The 22,744-nt window shown below is 42.5% G+C and overlaps 1 long non-coding RNA gene and 1 pseudogene across 3 annotated transcripts in view; both read right to left on the bottom strand.

Annotated features, from left to right (window-relative positions):
• The window catches only part of LOC147358919 (uncharacterized), a 23,898-nt gene extending 1,763 nt beyond the window's left edge, over nucleotides 1-22,135 (bottom strand). The window contains exons 1-3 of one of the 2 annotated variants that reach the window (XR_015141732.1): nucleotides 18,097-22,135; nucleotides 3,547-3,664; nucleotides 3,139-3,195 (exon numbers count right to left, since the gene is read on the bottom strand). This is a non-coding gene — a long non-coding RNA (uncharacterized LOC147358919). Of the gene's footprint in view, nucleotides 1-3,138; nucleotides 3,196-3,546; nucleotides 3,665-4,481; nucleotides 6,794-18,096 lie in introns of those variants that run through there. The other variant, XR_015141731.1, reaches the window with a different exon arrangement.
• LOC147358920 (26S proteasome non-ATPase regulatory subunit 5 pseudogene) lies at nucleotides 12,674-15,923 on the bottom strand (annotated as a pseudogene). The gene has a single exon (XR_015141730.1). The product of XR_015141730.1 is annotated as a 26S proteasome non-ATPase regulatory subunit 5 pseudogene (transcript).
• Nucleotides 22,136-22,744: the final 609 nt, after the last annotated feature.

Raw genomic sequence — 22,744 nt, 5'->3', positions numbered from 1 at the left:
CTGCTCTTCAAGGGATGCCTGCTATTCCAGCTCAAGCAACAGATACTAAAGTGCAGATCATTGTCCTTTCTTGAAAATAATCAGCAGTTTGTCAACATATGTAACATTCCAGAGCAATCCTTGGGATGCAACTCTAGAAACAGGTTAGGCCCTCTTTTTTGCCAAGCCCTGCGATAAAATACAAATCAAAAAAAGAAAAATAGCCTCGGTTTTGTCAGGACTTCCTCATCTTTTCTTTCTGGATGGCAGGAAGCAGACATTGAGGCCAGATGACTGCAGGATTAAATTGTGAACTAACATTGGGTGGGGTGGAAGCTCATCACTCTAGGAAGAATGTGGCTCAATTAAACAGACTTTCGTTCACTTCATGTACATAGAGTTATATAATCCTTTGTTAAGGAATTCAATAAGTTATACTTCCTTACACCTTCGCAATCTCTTGGTTTACACGAATGTCAATTCCTAGTCCAGCACTTATACAATCAGTGGTACAGGTAGTAACAGTGCATAAATGATGATGAGCAATGACAGGAAGTTTATTTATTCTCTGTTTCAATTCTTGATTTTTTATATAATTTTTTTATAATATACTTACAGATGTGAATATTTTAGTGGCATGTATAAAGACACGTTGAGTAGTGCTATGATAACTCAGTGTTGGCACAATAATTATCATGGTTATTATATCTTTTTCATATATTCCTTTTGAGACTCTGTTCCATTACACATTATCATAAGATATTCAATACAGTTTCCTAAACTGTACAGTAGGTCCTTGTGGTTTCTTTCATATATAGTACTATGTATTTGTTAATAATTCAATCAAAAACTGGTACACAAATATTCATAGTGACATTATTCACAATAGCTCAAAGGTAGAACCCATTCAAGTGTCCATAGGTGAGTGATTGAATATGCAACACAGGGTATATTCAAAAGCTTGAACAGTATTCTACCATACAAAAAAAATTAAATGGTGCTGCCACTGTGCAAGACATCACAGAAATTATTCCAAAACTAACACATGGAATAAATTCATAGTTTGACTCTAATTCATGCTGTGTACCCAAAAGGTATGGGAAAAGGGGCTGAAAAAAATGCATGCTTCTGCAGTCATAGTCACAACAGCATGATTCACACTGGCCAACAAACAGAAGCAATCTAAGTGTCCATGGCAGCCAACTCCATAAACAAACTGTGGTAGACACGCAATGGAATATGATTCAGCCCTTCAAAGTCGGTAATTCTGACAACACTACAATGTGGATGAACCTTACGGTCATTATAGTAAGTGAAATAAACCAGACCAAAAAAGGACAAACATTCTGTGATTCCACTAGTATGAGATATCCAAACAAGTCAAATCCAAAGCCAGAAAAAGCAGAAAGTGATTCCCAGGGATCAAAGAGAGTTCATGTTTCACGGACCCCAGTTTCCCTTGGGGAAACTGACTTCCCATGATATCGCCAAAACCAATTATACAAATAACTGGAAGCCATATCCAATCAAATGAATGTAGACATAATTTTAGAGTTTACACCAACCTCATTCAAACTTCTCAATAGACAAAAGGCAAAACTGTATCTATGGTACCTCAGCTTTGATTCAAACTGTGTCTACAGTACCTCAGTTTTGTTTATCAAATTTAACAAAAAAAAAAAAAAAAACTAAAGTCTATCCAAAAAGGATATAAAATATATATAACATGAACTTTAAAAAATAAGAAATTTAAACTGTGAAAAACCTTATTCACAAAACTTAAACACAAGCCACAGAAAAAAATATATTTACAAAATACATATCTGGTAAAGGATTGTACTCCAACTATACCAAAAAATCTAAAACAAACAACCTCATTAAAAATGTATAAATCTAAACACCAGGCCTATGAAAATATAAAGGTAGTAGATAAGCATATCAAAAATACTCAAATTCACATATCATTAGGAAATTACAAACTAAAACAACACTGAAGTAACACTGCACACCTATTAGATCCAGTAAACTCATAAAAGGGGGGGGCAGGGCTTCTCTGGTGGCTCAGTGGTAAAGAATCTGCCTGATGATGCAAGGCACTCTAGTTCGATCTCTTACCCAGGAAGATCCCACATGCCACAGAGAAACATAGCTGGATTTTTCCACAGTTAAACAAGGCTCACCTGTGACTGAATACTACACGTCTAGCACTTAGTAAACAGCTTTGGAAAAGTGTCCAGACAAAAAGTATCACAATTACACACAACAGCTCTACTTGTAATAACTAAAAACTTTCAAATATCAGGATGTCTTCAGTAGATGACTGTGTAAACAAATTGGGATACATCCAAAGTGAAGGGGAGCAAATGCTACCCCAAAATATACCACTTCAGCATGAGAATTAGTTGGACCTAATTAACTTTTAAGAGGACACATGATCATCTTTGAAATCCAAGTTCAAGACGGCTCTTCTGTGAGTCACATTTACCAGAGAAATCTCATTTCAAAGGAATCCTCTGTATATACCAGATAGAAGGATGACAGACAGTCTTGTGAAACTTTTTTTTTTTAATCAATAGGGAAAGCTAAGACATACATCTCTACAACAACCATATCCTTCCTTTCCTTTGGTTTTATTGTTTAATGTTTATTTGTTTTTTTTATTTGGCTGCTCCAGGTGGACCTTCGTTGAGGCAAGCCGGATATTTAGCTACAGCATGCAAACTCTTCGTTGTGGCATGGGACATCTAGTTCTCGGATCAGGGAATGAACCTGGGCCTCCTTCTTTGGGAGTGTCCAGTATTAGCCACTGGACCACCAGGAAGCCCCTGTTTTGTGTTTAGATGAAGATGGTATCTAAGGTGATATCTTGGGCCACTTCAGTCACTGACTCAGTTTCCTGAGTTTCTCCAAAGCATGCACAAGGTACACATTAAACTGGTTTGCAAAACAAGTAAAGGTTGTTTACTACAATATTGTATGCTTACAAATATCTAAATGGTAAATGGCATATTATTTGGTTTTAATTACTATGGGGGAAAAAAAGAATGCAGGATTCATACATGTTACAACATGAATAAACATGAAAACCATCTTTAGTGGCAAAAAAAAAAAAAACACAAAAAATCCATATAGAAAAGGCCACCCAGATCCCATATTCACCATGTCTGCTTTAAATCCATCAAGTTTGTCCAAATAACTGAAAATCTCAGTAACACTCTAAACAAAGAAAAAAGGATGAGGATGCAAAAGAAGATATAGTCATACACTTGAACAATTGCTAAAAGTGGAAGTGGGGCTGTGGGTTACATTATAATGTAGAAACCATATGATTTCCTGATATTGGAGGTTATGTGCTGATTCTGCAGGAGAAGGCACCCCTTTTGGATAAAATACATAAACTATTTTAGATGATGTGGCAAATGTGAGTAATTTTTCCCATTGCTAGGAGTTCTCCATACATTTGAAATTACTGGAAAGTAAATTATGTTTCAAAACAACCATGTCAATACCACAAAAGAAGTTCAGAGTAGATAGGCATGAAACTTTCTTATACAGGCCAAGACTTACCCAGACGAAGTTCAAGGGAAGCTGTGATGCTCACTGCCCTTGAAGGAGTCCACATGGAATGAAGAACTACTGTGGAAAGTCTACTAGTAACCACCATGTCTTGGGTCCTCTGGATGACCTATTGCAGGAGAAACATATTTAACAAATAAAATGTTTCACATAACTTCACAAAAAGTTGTTAGACTACATTCAGTAAAGCTGAATCATTTCGGATCAATTTACAATCATATAAAATACTATCATTTACAATCCCAATCAATATACAAAAATCACTTGCATTTCTATACACTAAAAACAATCAGAAACAAAAATTAAGAAAATCCCACTTATAATTGCATCCAAAAGAATAAAACATCTAACAACAAACTTAATCAAGGACATAAAAGACCAGTAGTCAGAAAACTAGAAAGCACTGATAAAGAAACCAAAGAAAACACAAACAAACAGAAAACTATTCCACACTCATGCACAGGAACAATGAGGAATTAAAATGTCCATTCCAACCAAAGTCATCAACAAATACACTGACTGCAATCACAAAATAATATTCAATGGCATGTTTCACAGAAATAGAAATATTCCTAATATTAGACTGCTAATATTGAATGGACCTTAAACGGCCAAAAAGACTCTGAGAAAGAAGAACACAGCTGGAGGCATCTTCCTCTCCCACTTCAAACTACATCACGGACCTGTAGTAACCACCACAGTGAGGAACTGGCAGGAACACAGACACATGGACTCCAGGAAAGAATAGAGAGCCCAGAAATGAACCCATATGTACGTGGTCAGTTCATGAAAATCAAACCAGGAACGAGCGACGAGGAAAGGACAGTCTTCTGAAGAAACAGTGACAGGAAAACTGGCCACCTACACTAAAGAACATCACTGGTCATCCTCTAGATCATCTAACAGAAATCTAACTAAAAACCCACCGTTTTGCACATGGAGCTCTTTCCCCCCTGAGTCCTTTGAGATGGAACTCCAGTCAGCCCTCAGCTGGACACAGGAAACGTCTACTTCGTCCTCATTTTCCCCTCTTGCAGCGCCTCCCTGCTGGTGGGCACTGAGGCAACCCTGCTCCTCTCAGCCTGGATGCAGCCCCGTTATCCAGAAGCCCGAGTCCTGGCGGTCCTGAGGAGAGACAGCTCCCGCCAGTTGGTCACCGAGCCCAGTCTGAAGGCAAAGCGTCCTGCGCCCGCGGGTCAGAGTGGGTTTTGGCGCCCCCTGCAGGCCGCCAGAGAAGAGCAGGCAGCCCCGCGCTCACAGACCTCAGAGGGCTCACCCAGAAACAGCTCTGCTGTGAGCACTCAGACTGGAAGCCCAAACTGAAATGGAGCAGAATAGCTCCATGACTCTCCTCAAAACATGGCTAGGGAACAATGAGAGCCTGTATGGAATGCAGCCATAAAAAGGAACCCATTTGAGTCACTTCTAATGAAGGGGATGAACCTAGAGCGTATTAAACCAGAAAGTCAGTCACAAGGAGAAAAACATGGAATCGAGAAGGATGGGTCTGACGAGTCTGTTCACATAGCTGCAATGGAGATGCAGACATAGAGAACAGACTTACAGACAACGGTGGGGAACAAGAGGGAGAGGGTGAGATGAATGGAGAGAGCAGCATGGATGCATGTACACCAACACTTGTAAATAGACAACCAGTGGGAATTTGCTGTATGACTCAGGGAACTCAAACTGGGGCTCTGTAATAACCTAGAGAGGTGGGAATGGGTGGGACGTGGGAGGAAGATTCAAGAGCAAGGGGACAAAGGTACACCTATGGTTAATTCATATTGATGTATGACAAATCAAACCAATATTGTAAAGCAATGATCAACCAACTAAACATAAATAACTGTTAAAAATAAAACATATGAAATGAACATAAACACAAACTGCAACAAGGCAATTCCATTTAAAAAACTATAAAAATTTTAGAAAACAACAAAAGATCTACATGACCTTTGGTCTGGTGATCAGTTCTAACACACGACAAAAAAGCCAACTTACCGAATTATAAATATAAGTTATTTAAAACATTGACTTTTATAATGTTATACATTTACTCTGTGGAGGACCTTACTCGAGAGAACCAAAAACAAACTGTTAAATGAACCACTGACCACCCACCCTTGCCAGGCAACAGAGAAAAGAAAACACTTGCTGGAGTCATCTTACAACAGGAGGTCCTGGTAAGGAACAAGGAACTAACAAGCTACCACCAACCAGAATTCTGGAGAGGTCAAAAGGAGATGGGAGACTCCAGTTCAGAGGTCCTACCAACCTCCCAGGATCCTCCTCACTGGAATCCACCTCAGCTGAATGATGCATGTGCCCCCAGGAAGGATCCCAATTCAGAATGACTAGCAAGAGACAAACCAGAAACTAACCCAATGACTATAAAATCTGAGACTGTGAGCCACGTGGCAGAGCAGTTCTCTCCGTCTCCCTCACCCTCCTGCCCTCCACCCCAGCATCCCTTCCCAATAAAGGCTCTCACTTGGATGGTACTCCTCTCCTCAGACAACTCATTTCCAAGTGTCAGACAAGAACCCACTCTCAAGTCCTGGAAGGTATCCCCCTTCCTTCATCAAAAGAAATATCCAGGAGAAAATATCTTCAAAATGCTATCTTGTAGAGAAGGAAATCGGAGAAGGCAATGGCAGCCCACTCCAGTACTATTGCCTGGAGAATCCCATGGACAGAGAAGCCTGAAAGGCTGCAACCCTGGGGTCGCTAAGAGTTGGACACGACTTCACTGAGTGACTTCACTTTCACTTTTCACTTTCATGCATTGGAGAAGGACATGGCAACCCACTCCAGTGTTCTTGCCTGGAGAATCCCAGGGACAGAGGAGCCTGGTAGGCCGCCATCTATGGGGTTGCACAGAGTCAGACACGACTGAAGCGACTTAGCAGCAGCAGCAGAGAAGGAAATGGCACCACCTCCAGTATTCTGGCCTCAGAAATCCCAGGGACAGAGGAGCTTGGTGGGCTACAGTCCAACAGCAGGGCATTTCTCAGGGGAGGAAACAGTCCCAGGAAAGTTGAGGCGCTCACCAAAAGCCCCAGAGCCTTTCATAGCACAGCCAGAACTGTGGCTGAGGATTCCCAGCTGCCAGGCCTCTTGATCCTGGCCTCTTTCACTAGATACATGTGTGGAAAACTAAAATCTAAAATATGCCCTGGTGGCTTCGTAGTAAAGAATCCATCTGCCAGTGCTGGAGATGCAGGTGTGATCCCTGCTATGGGAAGATCCCACATGCTACGGAGCCCGTGTGCCACAACTGCCCAGCCTGTGCTCTAGATCCTGGAAGCCACAATGCCGAGCTCACATACTGCAACTTCTGAAGCCCGTGAGCCTGTGCCCCACAAGAGGAGCCACTGCAGTGAGAAGCCCGCACACCACTAGTTATAGCTCACGCTCACCAAAACTAGAGAAAAGCCCACACATGAAGACGCAACTCAGCCAACAATAAATAAAATCGTTTTCCTTAAAAATGCATATCTGACAAAGAATCTGTACTCGAATTGTCCAAGAACGCTAGAGCAAACAATCCCATTCATAATTGGTAATGATTGAAATAGACACCCGGCCACTGAGGGTATACTGATAGTAAACTATCATACAAAACACTCAAGATACTGCTGGCATGCACGCAGAGCCCCCTTTAGAAGACAGTCTGACAGTTTTTTTCAGTAACCACATGGGACAAGCATTGAATTCTATACATGACAAGTGGTGGAAGCCAGGTATCTTACCATTGGAATGGGAAGTTACAGATAAACAAAAGGAAAGGTTACAATATCCATGTCATGGTGGATCCGGTGAGAGACATCATCACAAATTACCTTTAACTGAATATGTTCAAAGGTAAGCTGGACTATATATATATATATATATATATATATATATATATCTCCATGTATTGTCAGCTGAGCATATTTAGCTCCTACATGTATGTTTTAAATATCATTCTCTAATAAAAGGGAACAGGAAACGTCCCTGATGGCCCGGTGGTAAATGTCATGCGAGTTTATGTTCCTCGGTTCTTTGTCTCATCCCAACAAAGATTTGGAGCGACGGACATTAAAGCCCTTGTCACATCACAGCTCTCTGGTCTTGGACAAACCATGTTATAGCTCTTAGGCAAATCAGTGTTACAGCTCTATTTTATTTAGAAGATAGCAGAAGAATCCATCCTCAAAGTGTGAGGGCATGCCAACCCAAAGACTCAAAGAGAAGAGAGTGGAGGAGCGCACGGGCGGGGGTGGGGGGGGGAGAGAGAGAGAGAGAGAGAGAGAGAAAGAAAGAGCGCACGCACGCGGGAGAGAAAGAGAGTGAGAAAGCACTTTGGCTCCTCCTTTTATATGTTTTTTCCTCCACCTGGGCCTGCCCTATGCAAACTGGGCTTAGCCAGGAGTGCTGTTTGTTCTACCTGAAGTCTTCACTCTGTTCCTTGGATCTTCCTTTGACCTTTCTTTGTTCTATTTTCATGGGCTTTTCCCTTCCTTGTCTTTTAGCCACTGCCATTTTGGACTCCTTTTTCCTATTCTACCTACCTAACATTCCCCCCTCAAGAGATAGGAGGCCCAATTCTTTGGGAATAGGGGCATAGAGGTCTTTCTGGCTACTTCCTGCTGAACTGGGACGGCAAGGGGTTTTGGGCCTCCCCCTCTTGCTAGTCTCAAGCCTTGGAGTCCTTATAGCGGTGTCCATCTAAGGGTGTGTGATATTTTCCGTGGTCGGCTGTAGTTTTATGTCTTTGTTGAACTGGCACTGCACGTTGTAGCTTGTTGACCTTGTGGCAAAGGCTTAGCCTCTATGGTCTCAAAATTGGAGACTACTGCATCCCCGGCTCTTCTTTTTCCATCCAAGACAAAGCTGCTTCCATCCGTGTACCAGATTTCCTCAGAATTGGTCAGGGGATATTCTGACAATCCCTCTCGGGGTTTTGCCCAGTGCTCCAAGGTTTCTAGACAAGAGTGAAAGGGGAGAGAGCCCCTGGGGGTAGGCAGGAGGGTGGCTGGGTTAAGAACCTCACAAGGGGATATAGTGAGGCTTGGATTTTCCATCAGCATTACTTGATATCTGAGGAGTCTTTGATCGGACATCCATAAATGGCCTCTCCCGTTTAGGAGTTGTTTTACTTTGTGGCTGGTAAAAATAGTTTGCCCCCAAAGGAGAGTTTTAAAGCATCTTCTATCATGATTGCAATAGCTGCAAGATTTCAAAGGCAGCGTGGGGCAGTCTCGGGCAGTTGGATGGAGCCTCTTGGATAAGTAAGCTACAGGCTGGGGCTCAGATCCCAACTTTTGAGTTAACACTCCCAAGGCTATTCCCTCTCTTTCATGGACATAATGTTCAAACGCTTTTTCTGGGTCTGACAACCTCAAGGCAGGTGCCTAAGTTAACGTCTGTTTTAGTGCAGCCTCTGCCTTCTTTTGAGGAACTCCCCCCATCAGTGGGATTGAATCATCTCATCCCTTTAAGCTTTCATATAAGGGCTGGGCAATTAAACCATAGTTGGGTGTCCAGATTCTACAATATCCAGTTAGCCCCAGGAAAGCTCCCAATTGTTTTCGAGTCGTAGGGGAGGGCAACTGGAGGATTCCTTGTACCCGATCAGAGGACAGCCTCCTGGACCCGCGTGTAATCTGAACTCCCAGGTAAGTGACCTTTGTCTCAATCGTCTATGCCTTAGCACGGGAGACTTTATATCCCCTTTCTGCCAAGAAATTTAGAACCTGAATTGCATGTTGTTGGGCACTTTTCTCATCTGGAGAGCACATTAGTAGGTCATCTATGTATTGTAATATTTTCCCATTAGGTCCCAGGTCCAGATCTAGGAGATGCCAGCTAAAGGCCTGTCCAAACAGGTGGGGGCTATCTCTGAACCCCTGAGGTAATACTGTCCAAGTCATCTGTTGGTGTTTTTCTCCTGGGGCCTCCCACTCAAAGGCAAAAAGATATTGGGATTTTTTAGCCAGTGGTATGCAAAATATGCATCTTTATGCCAACACTATAAACCACTTGGCACTGGGTGGGATTTCTCCCAAGATTACATAGGGATTGGGTACTATGGGATAGAGGGGGACTACAGCTTGATTTATGATCCAGAGAGCTTGGACCATTCACCAGGTTCTGTCTTTTTTCTTTTTTTTTTTTTTTTTCAAAAATTTTATTTAAAAAAAAATCACATGCTCCCCATCCTGAACCCTCCTCCCTCCCAACCTCCCCATACCATCCCCCTGGGCCTTCCCAGCGCACCAGCCCCAAGCATCCAGCATCGTGCACTGAACCTGGACTGGCATCTCGTTTCATACATGACATTTCACATGTTTCAATGACATTCTCCCAAATCTTCCCACCCTCTCCCACAGAGTCCATAAGACTGTTCTATACATCAGTGTCTCTTTTGCTGTCTCGTACACAGGGTTATCGTTACCATCTTTCTAAATTCCATATACATGCGTTAGTATACTGTATTTATGTTTTTCCTTCTGGCTTACTTCACTCTGTATAATAGGCTCCAGTTTCATCCACCTCATTAGAACTGATTCAAATGTATTCTTTTTAATGGCTGAGTAATACTCCATTGTGTATATGTACCACAGCTTTCTTATCCATTCATCTGCTGATGGACATCTAGGTTGCTTCCATGTCCTGGCTATTATAAACAGTGCTTCGATGAACATTGGGGTACACGTGTCTCTTTCCCTTCTGGTTTCCTCAGTGTGTATGCCCAGCAGTGGGATTGCTGGATCATAAGGCAGTTCTATTTCCAGTTTTTTAAGGAATCTCCACACTGTTCTCCATAGTGGCTGTACTAATTTGCATTCCCACCAACAGTGTAAGAGGGTTCCCTTTTCTCCACACCCTCTCCAGCATTTATTATTTGTAGACTTTTGGATCGCAGCCATTCTGACTGGTGTGAAATGGTACCTCATAGTGGTTTTGATTTGCATTTCTCTGATAAAGAGTGATGTTGAACATCTTTTCAAGTGTTTGTTAGCCATCTGTATGTCTTCTTTGGAGAAATGTCTATTTAGATCTTTGGCCCATTTTTTGATTGGGTCATTTATTTTTCTGGAGTTGAGCTGTAGGAGCTGCTTGTATATTTTTGAGATTAGTTGTTTGTCGGTTGCTTCATTTGCTATTATTTTCTCCCATTCTGAAGGCTGTCTTTTCACCTTGCTAATAGTTTCCTTTGATGTGCAGAAGCTTTTAAGTTTAATTAGGTCCCATTTGTTTATTTTTGCTTTTATTTCCAATATTCTGGGAGGTGGGTCATAGAGGATCCTGCTGTGATGTATGTCAGAGAGTGTTTTGCCTATGTTCTCCTCTAGGAGTTTTATAGTTTCTGGTCTTATGTTGAGATCTTTAATCCATTTTGAGTTTATTTTTGTATATGGTGTTAGAAAGTGTTCTAGTTTCATTCTTTTACAAGTGGTTGACCAGATTTCCCAGCACCACTTGTTAAAGAGATTGTCTTTAATCCACTGTATATTCTTGCCTCCTTTGTCAAAGATAAGGTGTCCATATGTGCGTGGATTTATCTCTGGGCTTTCTATTTTGTTCCATTGATCTATATTTCTGTCTTTGTGCCAGTACCATACTGTCTTGATAACTGTGGCTTTGTAGTAGAGCCTGAAGTCAGGTAGGTTGATTCCTCCAGTTCCATTTTTCTTTCTCAAGATCGCTTTGGCTATTCGAGGTTTTTTGTATTTCCATACAAATTGTGAAATTATTTGTTCTAGCTCTGTGAAGAATACTGTTGGTAGCTTGATAGGGATTGCATTGAATCTATAAATTGCTTTGGGTAGTATACTCATTTTCACTATATTGATTCTTCCAATCCATGAACATGGTATATTTCTCCATCTATTAGTGTCCTCTTTGATTTCTTTCACCAGTGTTTTATAGTTTTCAATATATAGGTCTTTAGTTTCTTTAGGTAGATATATTCCTAAATATTTTATTCTCTTCGTTGCAATGGTGAATGGAATTGTTTCCTTAATTTCTCTTTCTGTTTTCTCATTATTAGTGTATAGGAATGCAAGGGATTTCTGTGTGTTGATTTTATATCCTGCAACTTTACTATAATCATTGATTAGTTCTAGTAATTTTCTGGTGGAGTCTTTAGGGTTTTCTATGTAGAGGATCATGTCATCTGCAAATAGTGAGAGTTTTACTTCTTCTTTTCCAATTTGGATTCCTTTTATTTCTTTTTCTGCTCTGATTGCTGTAGCCAAAACTTCCAAAACTATGTTGAATAGTAATGGTGAAAGTGGGCACCCTTGTTTTGTTCCTGACTTTAGAGGAAATGCTTTCAATTTTTCACCATTGAGGATAATGTTTGCTGTGGGTTTGTCATATATAGCTTTTATTATGTTGAGGTATGTTCCTTCTATTCCTGCTTTCTGGAGAGTTTTTATCATAAATGGGTGTTGAATTTTGTCAAAGGCTTTCTCTGCATCTATTGAGATAATCATATGGTTTTTGTTTTTCAATTTGTTAATGTGGTGTATTACATTGATTGATTTGCGGATATTGAAGAATCCTTGCATCCCTGGGATAAAGCCCACTTGGTCATGGTGTATGATCTTTTTAATGTGTTGTTGGATTCTGATTGCTAGAATTTTGTTTAGGATTTTTGCATCTATGTTCATCAGTGATATTGGCCTATAGTTTTCTTTTTTTGTGGCATCTTTGTCAGGTTTTGGTATTAGGGTGATGGTGGCCTCATAGAATGAGTTTGGAAGTTTACCTTCCTCTGCAATTTTCTGGAAGAGTTTGAGCAGGATAGGTGTTAGCTCTTCTCTAAATTTTTGGTAGAATTCAGCTGTGAAGCCGTCTGGACCTGGGCTTTTGTTTGCTGGAAGATTTTTGATTACAGTTTCAATTTCCATGCTTGTGATGGGTCTGTTAAGGTTTTCTATTTCTTCCTGGTCGAGTTTTGGAAAGTTGTACTTTTCTAAGAATTTGTCCATTTCTTCCTCGTTGTCCATTTTATTGGCATATAATTGTTGATAATAGTCTCTTATGATCCTTTGTATTTCTATATTGTCTGTTGTGATCTCTCCACTGTCATTTCTAATTTTATTGATTTGATTTTTCTCCCTTTGTTTCTTGATGAGTCTGGCTAATGGTTTGTCAATTTTATTTATCCTTTCAAAGAACCAGCTTTTGGCTTTGTTGATTTTTGCTATGGTCTCTTTTGTTTCTTTTGCATTTATTTCTGCTCTAATTTTTAAGATTTCTTTCCTTCTACTAACCCTGGGGTTCTTCATTTCTTCCTTTTCTAGTTGTTTGAGGTGTAGAGTTAGGTTATTTATTTGACTTTTTTCTTGTTTCTTGAGGTGTGCCTGTATTGCTATGAACTTTTCCCTTAGGACTGCTTTTACTGTGTCCCACAGGTTTTGGGTTGTTGTGTTTTCATTTTCATTCGTTTCTATGCAAATTTTGATTTCTTTTTTGATTTCTTCTGTGATTTGTTGGTTATTCAGCAGCGTGTTGTTCAGCCTCCATATGTTGGAATTTTTAATAGTTTTTCTCCTGTAATTGAGATCTAATCTTACTGCATTGTGGTCAGAAAAGATGCTTGGAATGATTTCTATTTTTTTGAATTTACCAAGGCTAGCTTTATGGCCCAGGATGTGATCTATCCTGGAGAAGGTTCCATGTGCGCTTGAGAAAAAGGTGAAATTCATTGTTTTGGGATGAAATGTCCTATAGATATCAATTAGGTCTAACTGGTCTATTGTATCGTTTAAAGTTTGTGTTTCCTTATTAATTTTCTGTTTAGTTGATCTATCCATAGGTGTGAGTGGGGTATTAAAGTCTCCCACTATTATTGTGTTATTGTTAATTTCTCCTTTCATACTTGTTAGCATTTGTCTTACATACTGCGATGCTCCCGTGTTGGGTGCATATATATTTATAATTGTTATATCTTCTTCTTGGATTGATCCTTTGATCATTATGTAGTGACCTTCTTTGTCTCTTTTCACAGCCTTTGTTTTAAAGTCTATTTTATCTGATATGAGTATTGCTACTCCTGCTTTCTTTTGGTCCCTATTTGCATGGAAAATCTTTTTCCAGCCCTTCACTTTCAGTCTGTATGTGTCCCCTGTTTTGAGGTGGGTCTCCTGTAGACAACATATGTAGGGGTCTTGTTTTTGTATCCATTCAGCCAGTCTTTGTCTTTTGGTTGGGGCATTCAACCCATTTACGTTTAAGGTAATTACTGATAAGTATGATCCCGTTGCCATTTACTTTATTGTTTGGGGTTCGAATTTATACACCATTTTTGTGTTTCCTGTCTAGAGAATATCCTTTAGTATTTGTTGTAGAGCTGGTTTGGTGGTGCAGAATTCTCTCAGCTTTTGCTTATCTGAGAAGCTTTTGATTTCTCCTTCATACTTGAATGAAATCCTTGCTGGGTACAATAATCTGGGCTGTAGGTTATTTTCTTTCATCATTTTAAGTATGTCTTGCCATTCCCTCCTGGCTTGAAGAGTTTCTATTGAAAGATCAGCTGTTATCCTTATGGGAATTCCCTTGTGTGTTATTTGTTGTTTTTCCCTTGCTGCTTTTAATATTTGTTCTTTGTGTTTGATCTTTGTTAATTTGAGTAATATGTGTCTTGGGGTGTTTCGCCTTGGGTTTATCCTGTTTGGGATTCTCTGGGTTTCTTGGACTTGGGTGATTATTTCCTTCCCCAGTTTAGGGAAGTTTTCAACTATTATCTCCTCAAGTATTTTCTCATGGTCTTTCTTTTTGTCTTCTTCTTCTGGAACCCCTATGATTCGAATGTTGTAGCGTTTAATATTGTCCTGGAGGTCTCTGAGATTGTCCTCATTTCTTTTAATTCGTTTTTCTTTTATTCTCTCTGATTCATTTATTTCTACCATTCTATCTTCTAATTCACTAATCCTATCTTCTGCCTCTGTTATTCTACTATTTGTTGCCTCCAGAGTGTTTTTAATTTCATTTATTGCATTATTCATTGTATATTGACTCTTTTTTATTTCTTCTAGGTCCTTGTTAAACCTTTCTTGCATCTTCTAAAGACCTTTTCCATAAAGATAGGATAACGCTCACAGATCTGTTGAGGACTATCCATTATGGCCAGGTTTCCAAAGAACTTCACAAACCCTGGCAAATAGAAGCTAGAGAAAGGGTCTGCATCTGCCCCAACAATTATGTTAGAAATCTGATCAATGACTCCTTCTTGAGCAAGGTACTGTCGTCCATGATGAGTACAGGCCAGCGATGTCACCATTTCTATACAGGTGGCTCTGACCAGCACATCCTCACCAGTCAGTTCTCGGAGGAGCTGGGTTACCAACCCACTGGTGGTACAGCAGTTCAGAGACTCTGGTGACACAGAAGAGATCTCCACAATCAGCTCATACACTCTATACCGAACAATGTCATTTGTTTTCATGACACTTTTCAAATCATCCAGCAGATTACTTTCAAATAAAGCCTCCAGTCCAGCTTGGGTCAGTGATATTCTTGACAGGGATTTAATGGCCGTTTTAGCTACTGACAGATTCTCTCCACCAATACAATAAACAATTTGTTTCAGTAATTCAGCATTATTTAGAATCTCAGTAACAGCATCAGAATTTTCAACAATCCTTCCAACCTGGGACAGAGTGAGGATTTTTACAGAATCATTAGGGTGAGTCAGTCCTCTCTGCAGGTCAACCCTGAGGTTCCGGGCCACATGAACGGGCTCCAAAGCTTGCAGCAATCTCTCCAGAATGGATACACACAAAGTAGTCTGTTCCCGATGGTTCTCGTTGAGGAGGGAGAAGAGCGGACCAAGGCGCAGTTCCGCCGCTTGTTCGCGGAGCTCGCTGAGCGGCACCGACTGCAGCAGCGACTGCAGAGCGCGCAGCTCCTCCAGCGGCGCCTCCAGCCGCGAAACCTCCCTCAGCAGCGCCAGCGCCTGGGCCGCCATGATGCCCCCTCCCGCCAGGGTTCGCCAGTCAGCCCGCCCCGCTCCTGGTTCGCGGGGCGCTTCTTCGAGCCTCGCGAGATCTGCCCTCTTTTTTCTTTACTGAGAGGATTGGGGTGTTACATGGCAAACTGGTGGGGACCAATAGCCCACAAGGAATTTATTTATTAAAGGCTGTAGTCCCTCCTGAGCCTCTTTTGAGAGGATATTGTTTCCGGTTAGGAAACTGAGTGGGATCTCGGAGGACAATGATGACTGGTTCAGCTTGGTAGGCTCGTCCAGGAATCTCCTGGTCCCACACCTGGGGGTTAAATTTGTCTTCTCATAGTTTTTGGCCCCTCTCTATTGAATGTATAATGGGTTCTTCAGTAGGAACCAGGAGCTGTAGAGCTCTAGGGGCTGAAAAACTTCCCATCACAAGGGTGGTTCCCAGTTTAGTGAGTATCTCTCTTCCCAATAAGGGAGTAGGACACTCAGGGACCACCAGAAACTGGTGGGAAAATATTTGTCCATCCCAGCAACAAAGAAGTGCTCGGGTGAATCTTTTAGTAGTTGTTTTTCCTGTAGCACCCAAAATGGTACAGATTTGGGAGGAGAAGGTTCCGGAGTAGGAGATCAAGACAGAGTAGGTAGCTCCTGTGTCAACCAAGAAATTCTGGGACCTACCTGCCACATCCAGTTGCACCCTTGGCTCCAGCCCCGTGATGGTTATCTGTGACAGGCGGGCTGCCTGGAGCGGGCCGCTTCAGTCCTCTTGAACCATCGTGAGGGTAGGATTGGCGCTTGACCTTGAGTCTCTTGGGTCCTGAGGGCAGAGTGCCACCCAATGTCCCAGTTGATGGCATTTGTGGCAAGCCGTTCTAGGAGACTTGTCACGGTTTGGACACTCTTTGGCCCTATGCCCCGCCTGTCTACAGATCAGGCATTTGTCTCGTGCCTTGTCCTTCAAGGACTTGGGGTTTGCCATAGGGCTTCTCTGGTGGGTGGCCAGCATCTGGGCATGCCTTGTCTCTTTATTTGCCTCCTTCTCCTGGGCCTTGGCCTCCTTCTCCTGTTCTCCATTATAAAAGGTATTGGTGGCTGTCTGAACCATCTCATCTAAAGAGGCAGCAGGGTCCTGCTGTTGTAGCTGTTGTAACTTAATTCTGATATCTGATGCACATTGGGACAGGAATTTGTCCTTTAAAATCACCCGTCCCTCATAAGAGTCTAAGTTCAGATTGGTAGACTTTTGGAGTGCCTCTTTTAGCCTTTCCAGAAAGGCAATGGGGTTCTCATTGGGCTCCTGAGTTATTGCTGAGACTGGGCACAGTCCCACAAGTAATAGGCTTTTTTGTTTTCATGAGTGGATTTCCTTAGGGGTGAGTCTTTCTGAAGCTTATCCTACCCAGAACTGTTGCAACCTGAGAGCCAGGCGTCCCCGGGTCAGGGTGCAGATCCCCAGGCAGGCTAAGGCATGACAGCCTCCTAGAGATGGAATCCACAGGCAGGTCGAGGCATGACGGCCTCCTGAGAATTGGATCCCTGGGCAGGTCGAGGCGTGATGACCTCCTGGGACCCCTGGGACTAGTGGATCCCCGAACAGGTTGAGGCGTGACAACCTTTCAAAGACCAATCCCTAGGCTGGTCAAGGCGTGATGACCTCCTGGGACCCCCGGACTGGAGTTGGGCATCCCCAAGATCTCCCGTGTGACCAGTACTGGGTAGGAATAGGGGGTCGGATATTATAGAGTATTTCCCTCCCAAGGCCAGCTATTTTCTGGTTGTCTCTCCAGAAGATTGTAGAGGCAAACTTGTGGGTCTAGATGGAGCTCAGGAAAAGAGCATGAAACAGGAGGGAAGGGGGCAGAGCACAACCTTTGAAAGAATGACAAAGCACAAGGGTATAATGTAAACCAATTAAAATCAATTGGGTCCAAGATGACAAGTCAAATTCAAGTAAACCTTAATCCCCAATCTATAAGCCAACAGACACACTAGAGGTGGCAGGACAGCTCCAAGGCACAAGGTCAATAGAGGGAGGAGTGGGTGGTTCCCCAAAGGCTGGGATGATCCTCCCGCTCATTAGCATATGAATTCCACCCCCTCACAAAACCTAGCCAGGCCTAATTCCAGGGCCCCAGCCCTTGCCCTCAGCAATGGTTCACACCCTGAAGAGTGGCTTCTCTCTTTGTCTCTCAATGAATTTTTGCAATGAGATATCAGAGCCTGAGTTTCATTAGTTTTGGCGGGGCTTGAGTCCCACGAGAGAGCTGAAGGACAGGAGGAAAAAGCAGTGGGGAAAACGTGCAAAGGAATCCCCTTCATAGCCCGCTGGAAAATTTACTAAATATCTGACCGGTGCTCACAGTTTCATTGGTCTGATCCTTGGCACAGAGAACAGAAAAGACAGAAGAACCCCCACTGGCTTGTGTAACAGCTACTGGGGCTCAGCAGATAGCGCCTTTGGGACATGCTGAGGAGTAGCCTCTCCAGAGTCCCTAATTGTGCCCCCTGCCGCCCGCCTGTTCACGGGAGGTTCGAGGAAACAAGAGATTGTAAACGTCCCTCCAGCTATAGGAATGAGGACTGCTTACCTTAACCGAAGGTCTTCTGGAATCTGAGACTGGGCCGCATGAGCTTTCTGCTGAGTTCGTTTTTCACTGTCCCGGTTTCCAGCATGATGGTTTCCTTTCCCTGCACTGGGTTTCTTCACCTTCCGCTTCTAGCACGGGAGCTTTGCTGAGTTGGGATCCTGCTGTGCTTGGCCTCTTCCACGCGGAGGTTGTTTCAGCCAGGTTAAACCCGAGTCATGGCACCATAGCTGTCACACGAGTGTATATTCCTCAGTTCTTTGTTTTGTCGCAACAAAGATTTAGAGCGATGGACATTAAAGCCCTCGGCGCATCACAGCTCTCGGGTCTTGGACAAACTGTGTTATAGCTCTTAGGCAAATCAGTGTTACAGCTCTATTTTATTTAGAAGATAGCAGGAAAATCCATCCTCGAAGCGTGAGGGCATGCCAACCCAAAGACTCGAATAGAAGAGAGTGGAGGAGCAGGCAGGGGAGGGAGAGAGTCAGAGAGGGAGGGAGAGAGTGAGGGAGAGAGAAAGAGCATGCACGTGGGAGAGAAAGAGCGAGAAAGCACTTTGGCTCCTCCTTTTATACGTTTGTTCCTCCACCTGGGCCTGCCCTATGCAAATTGGGCTTAGCCAGGGTTAGTTCCACCTGAGGTCTTCACTCTGTTCCTCGGACCATCCTTTGACCTTCCTTTGTTCTATTTTCGCGGGCTTTTCCCTTCCTTGTCTTTTAGCCACCACCATTTTGGACTCCTTTTCCCTATTCTACCTACCTAACAGTAAAGAATCTGCCTACCAATGCAGGGAACACGGGTTCAATCCCTGGTCCTAGAAGATTCCACACGCCCAGAGGCAACTAAGCCCCTGAATAACTATTGAAGTTTGCATGCTCCAGAGCCCAAGTTCTGCAACCAGAGAAAGCACTGCAATGAGAAGCCATGGCACGGCAACTAGAGGGCAGCCTCCGCTCACTACAACTAGACAAACTAGCAATACAGACCCAGCACAGTCAAAAGCAATTCACGGCCACTAGAGGGCAGCCTCCGCTCACTACAACTAGACAAACTAGCAATACAGACCCAGCATAGTCAAAAGTAATTCACGGCCACTAGAGGGCAACCTCCGCTCCCTACAACTAGACAGACTAGCAATAAAGACCCAGCACCGTCAAAAGTAATTCACGGCCACTAGAGGGCAGCCTCCGCTCACTACAACTAGACAAACTAGCAATAAAGACCCAGCATAGTCAAAAATAATTTAATGTTAAAAAAAAGGACAGTTCTTTGAAGAAATGACTGAGACAGGGGGTGAGACTGTAAATATATGAGTCAGGGTAATCTTAAATTATGAGAAAGTAAAGACAACTATCAAGCTGTCCAAACTGATAAAAATGAATCATTACACAGTTTTATCTGTATATACTAGCAAATAACAATCTGAAAGGAATTTTTTTTAAAAAACTCCCTTTCAGTAATGTCAACATGAATAAAATACTTTGCCATGGAGACTGGCACACTGGAAATTATACACGATGGCTGAAAATACCCTAAATACATGTACAGGTGTTCCATAGCGATGGAAAGACTTAAGTTGGCAATACCATGGAATGCATCTTCAATCTGAAATGAAGATTCAATATAAATTACAAAAGGCTGAAAGGTTGTTGCTAAACCACAAAAGATGCCAGGATTCTTGGCCTCCAGAGGAGAAGAGTTCAATCCAGGGCCAGTGACGAAGCTTGATTGCTCAGAGGTTTTGTGTTATAAAGTTTTATTAAACTATAAGAGATAGAGAAAGCTGCTGACATAGACATCAGAAGAGGGAAGAAAGAGTATCCCCTGCTAGTCTTTAGCCAGATGTTATACAGCCACTAGCAGTCCGCTAATTAAAGAAAGACAATGTCTCAGAGAATGGCACCAGGCCCCTCACCCGCAACATGCATTGAGATAACACTGGCAGCAGGTGAGTCATCCCAGGCCATAAAATGATTGACATGAATCTTGAAGAAAGGCAGATTTCCAAGCAAATATATAGTTTCATTAACATAGATTAGGAGAACCAGGTATGAGTAAGACATACTGGTTTGACGAGTCAGTTCTGAGCCTTTAGGGGGAACCAACCTGAAGACAGAGTCTTGGGTAAATACATAGCACATTAACATGGCTTAAGACAAACATTTCCATAAGAAAAGTGCATTGCTTAGCTCAAGGTTTGACAAAAGTTAAATTCAGGTGGAGCCAGGAGTCGTCATGGCAACACAGAATTTTCAGAGCAACTTCCTTTTAAATTTGTATTGAGATGGAGAAAAATTGCAACACTAGTTTCTTTCCTCCTGCCTCTTAGTGAAGTGAAGTCGCTCAGTCCGACTCTTAGCAACCTCATGGACTGCAGCCTACCAGGCTCCTCCATCCATGGGATTTTCCAGGCAAGAGTACTGGAGTGGGGTGCCATTGCCTTCTACGTGATATTAAGTATAAAATTCACCTAATCATTTCACTGCTGCTAAGTTGCTTCAGTCGTGTCTGACTCTGTGCAACCCCATAGAAGGCAGCCCACCAGGCTCCCCCGTCCCTGGGATTCTCCAGGCAAGAACACTGGAGTGGGTTGCCATTTCCTTCTGCAACGCATGAAAGTGAAAACTGAAAGTGACGACACTCAGTCATATCCAACTCTTAGTGATCCCATGGACTGCAGCCTACCAGGCTCCTCTGTCCATGGGATTTTCCAGGCAAGAGTACTGGAGTGGGTTGCCATTGCCTTCTCTTAAGAGAGAGATAAAAAAATGTCTGACACTTGCAGCCTATTTTCTCTGTCTGGAGACCCCTGGCCTTCCTGCCTTTTACCCTCTCCAGGCCTGTAGGAAGCAATACACAAGCTGACCCTAACATACACGTGGAATGACAAGGGACTCCAAGGAGCCAAAACAATCACATGAATCTGCAGTTCAAACGTCCTCTGGTATGCTGTGCTAAGTCACTTCAGTCACATCTGACTGTCAGAGCCCGCCAGGCTCCTCTGTCCATGGGAATTCCAGGCAAGAATACTGGAGTGGGTTGCCGTGCCCTCCTCCAGAGGATCTTCCCAATCCAGGGATCGAATTCCTGCATTGGTAGATAGGTTCTTTACCACTAGCACCACCTGGGGCAAAAGTGCCTAAATGGAGATCAGGGAAACCCAGTTAGGAGAAGAGACTCAGAGACAAGGAAGTGAGGGAAGGAGATTCTTAGCCACATTCAGAGAAGCCCTGCAGGTAGTTCTGCAGGTGGAAGAGGAGGAGGAAGCAGGCTGGAGCTGTGTAGAAGATGAAAGAGGGAACTAAAGCAGGGGCCCCCAACCTCTAGGATCTAATGCCTGATGATCTGAGGTGGAGCTGATCAAATAATAGAAATAAGTGTTCGGTCACTCAGCCATGTCCAACCCTTTGTGACCCTATGGACTGTAGCCCACAAGACTCCTCAGTCCATTGAATTCTCCAGGCAAGAATACTGGAGTGGGCTGTCATTTCCTTCTCCAGGAGATCTTCCCAACCCAGGGATTGAACCCGGGTCTCCTGCAATGCAGGTAGACTACCGACTGAGCCACCAGGGAACAGAAAGAGTGCACAATAAATGGACTGCACTTGAAACATCCCAAAACCTTCCCCCACCCTGTCTGTCAAAAAAAAAAATTGTCTTCCAAAAAAACTCCCAAGGTCAAGGAAGGAACTTCAAGTGTACTCAGCTGTCCCAGGTTGCTGGCTTAGGGAGATGCTGAAGCAGGGGTATCCCAAGAGGTAGACCCTCCCTTGTGTGGGGTCAACAGACCTCCGATGGCCTTGGTGATGATGGGAGAGATTTGTTTCATTTTTTGTTTTAATATCCTTGTGGGATAAACTTAAAACTTAGCAACTGTTACAGCCTTCCTAAGAAAAAGTTTTCTTTCTTTACTGATCCATGAAGTACCAACTATAATGATCACTGTTCTAATATACCTCATAGTGTTGCTGACACTATGGATATAATTGTGTGAAATTGAACTTGTTCAATAAAAATGATGAAGCATCTGCCCTGTGGCCAGATGCCTTCTATGGTTTCACACTGATGCCTTTGCAAAAATACTGCTCCTTCAAGATATATGGAAAAGACTTTTCTAAGCTTACCCATAAACATTTTTTTTGTTTGTTTGTTATTTGGTAAGCTGGTAAGACTGGAATTTAGTCTATTCTCTAGGTTAAGAGAACACAGTTTGCTTAGAATGAAGCTTTCGATCACAGATTATGAATTTCTTTTCCTTTCAGTGATTTATATTATATATATATATTATATATATATATTATATATATATATTTTTTTTTTTACTTCAGTAAAGTAAATAAGCATTATTTAAGATTATGGTACATGTAGGATGGAGCAAGCTTTCCCCACTCCTGCAAATTCCCTTAACCCCTCAGATTCTTCTGATGGGACCAAGGTCTCACTTCCCTCCAGAGGGACAATCCAAGCTTTTTATCAGCTGATCTGTCCCTGATATCAGAGTCAATTTGAGCATTATTTGGTCTATAATTTAGCCATGAAACTGACTACATAAAGGAAAGATGACTTTTCGATGCAGGATGGCCATGATATTCCTTGGATTTCAGAGAAAATTGGTTAAAATAAAACTTTTTTTTTTCTTGGAAACTGCAAA

The sequence above is a fragment of the Bos grunniens genome, chromosome 15 (assembly GCF_055505025.1).
Source record: "Bos grunniens cultivar Pamir isolate PY7600 chromosome 15, Bosgru_T2T1.0, whole genome shotgun sequence".
NCBI classification, from domain to species: domain Eukaryota; kingdom Metazoa; phylum Chordata; class Mammalia; order Artiodactyla; family Bovidae; genus Bos; species Bos grunniens.
The sequence above is the reverse complement of the archived record's forward strand: the minus strand, read 5'-3'. Positions and strand labels throughout refer to the sequence as shown.